The sequence below is a fragment of the Phascolarctos cinereus genome, unplaced genomic scaffold (assembly GCF_003287225.1).
Source record: "Phascolarctos cinereus isolate Bilbo 61053 unplaced genomic scaffold, phaCin_HiC Scaffold_726;HRSCAF=1367, whole genome shotgun sequence".
Taxonomy (NCBI): domain Eukaryota; kingdom Metazoa; phylum Chordata; class Mammalia; order Diprotodontia; family Phascolarctidae; genus Phascolarctos; species Phascolarctos cinereus.
In genome coordinates, this window is record NW_027556098.1 from 114,681,753 (window position 1) to 114,685,848 (window position 4,096).

A 4,096-nucleotide genomic window follows, 5' to 3' on the forward strand; every position below is an offset into this window, starting at 1 on the left:
TTCTCCTTTTCCCTCCTCACTAGTGTTTTGCTTTTGACCACAGCCTCCTTCAGTCCCTCCTCTCCTCTATTATTATTAAATTATTTGTCTACCTGAAAACTGAGATTCTTTATATCATGTTTGGACAAATGGTTAACAAGCAGAATATAAATTTACAGTTTTATTAACTAAATTATTTTCAAGTTAAGTTTTGTGTTCTTAAAGTGATGCCACCTATTCACAAAAGGTAGTTAGAAGATCTTAATGAATGAGATATTAAAGAAAAGCTTTAATAAATCAACCCCGTTTGGTATGAAGGGAAAAACAAGATTCAGATATCTTTTAGGTATTTTGTACAGACAATCTAACTTTCAGATAGGAGAGTAATAATGAGACAAAGGAGCTTGGATTACAACCAAGGATCAACTACCCAGTGAAAATGAGCATAATCTTTCAGAGGAGGAGATGGACATTCAATGAAATAGGGGACTTCCAAACCTTCCTGATGAAAAGACCAGAGTTCAATAGAAAAATTTTATCTTCAAATACAAGACTCAAGAGAGATATAAAAAGGTAAACAGGACAGAAAAGAATGTTGTTAATAAAGGGAAGATGCCACTTGTAACTCCTGAGAACTATATTGTTATTACACCATTTAAAAGGGGTATACATAGAAAGAGGAGGCGAGCATAAGTTGACTTTGATGAAAATAATCTAATTAAGTGAGTTAAGTGGATCTAAGTGGATTAAGTGACTGTAATTAAGGGATTGTACTAGGAGAAATGAAAGGAGGCAGACAAGGGTAAATTGCATTACAGGAAAAGACACAAAAACCTATTACAGGAGAGGGAAAGAAGGAAGAGAGATTAGCATAGTTTGAACCTTACTGTCATTGGATTTGGCTCAAGGGGGGAATAATACACTCAGTTATGCAGAGAAACCTAACTTGCCCTATAGACAGTAGGGGGGAAAGGGGGAAAGAAAAGGGAGGAGGCTAATAGAAGGGAGGGCAGACTGAGGGAGGTGCTGGTCAAAAGCAAAACACTAGTGAGGAGTGAAAGGGAGAAAGGAGAAAGAAAAGTATAAGTGTCGGGGGGGATAATATGGAAAGAAAGATGCAGATAGTAATCATAACCGTGAATGTGAATGGGATGAACTCTCCCATAAATTGGAAGTGGATAGCAGAATGGAAACCATAATCCTAAAAAACAAAACAAAATAACACAAAAAATCTAGAGAAGCAAGTTTTTTTTGGCTCTATGAATAGAGAAAAGTTTATGACCAAGCAAAGGCTAAAGAAGATCACACAATTAAATAGGCAATTTTAATTATACAAAAATTTTATAATTTATTTGTGAATTTTATTATATAAATAATTTTTAAGTTATTACAAAAATTACATAAAGTTGAAAAGGTTTTAAACACACATGCACACACACACGCACATACACGCCAATGCAGCTAAAATTGCAAGGGGAACAGTTAATGGAATGACAATCTCAGACAATGGAAACATTGGATCACATTCATGATCAGAAAGACACCTTTGAGGTAAAGGAAGATAATTTTTCTTGAAAGAACTCATTAGTCCAATATACAAAAGTGTGCTGAATTGAAGAGAGACAGGAACACTGGAAAAAAGGAAAATAAAAACTAACAATATAATTGAAATATATGAAACATGATTTGTAAATAAGAAATTTGCAGAGTAAGAAATTTATAGTAGCATAGCAAAAAACCTAGAATGGGAAATATCACAATCATACAATGAGAAATACAGTAATGCAACAGAATTACTCTGAGTTAAAAGGCATTTACAAACTATTAGAAATTCCTCAAATTTAATGAGAAGATCAGTTTCTACCTATTAGAAACTGCTTGGAACAAGACACTGCTTTTGAAAAGATAACTCCTTTCCAGGGACTTGGGAAAATTTCTAATGATTCTCAAGCTTAATTTCATTGATTCTGATATCCTGGTTTGGATTTGGAAAATTAAAGTGGAATCATGGAATGGAATTGAGCCACTTAAATTGTAAATAGGGTCTGATAAATTGGTGTGGGACAATGATTTTCCCTGGAATAGTTGATCTGAGCTGTGAATTGCAGTTGAGACATTAAAGCTATTAAATACTTGATGCTGAGGAGCTGAGTCAATCAGCATGGAACACTAAAATTGAAAGGTAAGATGGCATTTTTTATTTTCATGTAGAAATTTTGGAGATGTAAACAACTGGATTAATTTTATAGAAATGCTGAAAGTAAGTGGGGGTAGGGTAGGGAAGTAGAGGTAACATGTTCTGCCAATATAGTTTCCTGTGTGAACTTTGGAGCATGAGCAGGCTTCTATTTCCAGTCCACTAAACATGGTATGGATGAGAAACAGCCTTTTTTGTTGGCTTCTGAATCATGCCAGGGTAATTCAGCCCATTTTTTCTCTCTGATTTCATTGCAGTGAGAAGACTACTGATGAGTTTCAAGGTGGGGATCCGTAGTAGTAGTGGAAAGAGTGGCTTCCTGATGCTAGGCAGCTAGGTGGCACAGTGGGCAGAACAATAGGCTTGGGGTCAGGATAGATCTGAATTCAAATCTGGCCTCAGACCCTTCCTAGCTATGTGACTCTTGACAAGTCACTTAACCTCTGTCTGCCTCAATTTCTTCAACTGTAAAATGAGGTTCATGATAGCACCTATCTCTCAGGGTTGTTTTGAGGATAAATTTGAGATATTATCTGTAAAGCACTTAGCACAGTGTCGGGCACATAGTAAGTGTTCAATAAATGCTTGTTCCCTCCTCCTTCAGCTCCTACTGTCAGTTGCCTATTTTCCAAACATATGAGCATGGTTCCCCTTTTGATTGACCTGCTTACACTTCTTTCCTGATTTCAAGTGTAGAGGCTTTAGACTAGACTGTGACCCAGTAGGCTTTGAAAGGTGGGGAAGCTGCCAGAGGAACAGGAGCTGGAATCAATGAAGAACGTAGTTCCTACTGACACACTTGACCCAACATAGCACTGGATAGCAGGCAGCCTAGAAGGAGCTGCAATGACTCATCCAGCAACTATGCTGAACTTGGTGGAGCATGTCATGAGGCTCTGGACTTCTTCCAACCCACACGCATGTTAGCAGGTTATGTTCCTAGAGCATAAGGCTAGCTACATGGTTTTAGGGCTTGGAGGGTGTCTTTCTATTCTATTCACTTAAGTGCCCTGTCCAATATGCTCTCCTTTTCTCTCCCTCCCTCCCTCTCTCTCTCTCTCTCTCTCTCTCTCTCTCTCTCTCTCTCTCTCAACACACATGCATACATATCCATGCATGTATGTATGTGTGTGTGTATATATATACATATATACATACACACACACACACACACACGCAATGTTCATTTATTTCTAGACATTTAAAAATTGCTATTTAGAAAACTAGATTTGGACTTTAAGAATTCAGATCATTTATGAGACTACATGGATTTTATGGATTATCTATTTGAAAATTAGATTGTTTGTACAAAATACCTAAAAGTTATCTGAATCTTGTTTTTCCCTTCACACCAGATGGGGTTGATTTATTAAAGCTTTTATTTAATATCTTATTCATTAAGATCTTCTAACCACCTTTTGTGAATAGGTGGTGTCACTTTAAGAACACAAAACTTAGCTTGAAAATAATTTAGTTAATAAAACTGTACATTTATAGACTGCTTGTTAACTGTTTCTCCAAACATGATATAAGGAATCTTTATAGGACTGTGTTTAAAAATTAATTGGGAAATGTGCTCTCTGGAAACCTGAACATGTGTTTTGTTAAACATGTCCCAATAGTTATTGCTATTGATGGTAACCATGTAGATAATTGCACTCCCCTTTTTGTAAGCATTGGGACTGAGTGTGTCAAGTTCAATCTCTTGGGACTATAAATTTGACTTGATTGTTATTTCTCTGGTACTGATAAAAGTGTTGGTGTTGAAAGATCGGCAATTCAACATGCTAGAGAAAAATCCAATGACTGAAACCGACAAGTGCTAAGGGCACCCAATGTAAACCAATTCCAGGGGGAATGTTGATCACTGGGAAGGTCAGGTTGACAGTTCTGCAAAGGAATTGATGGAATTCCCTTAAC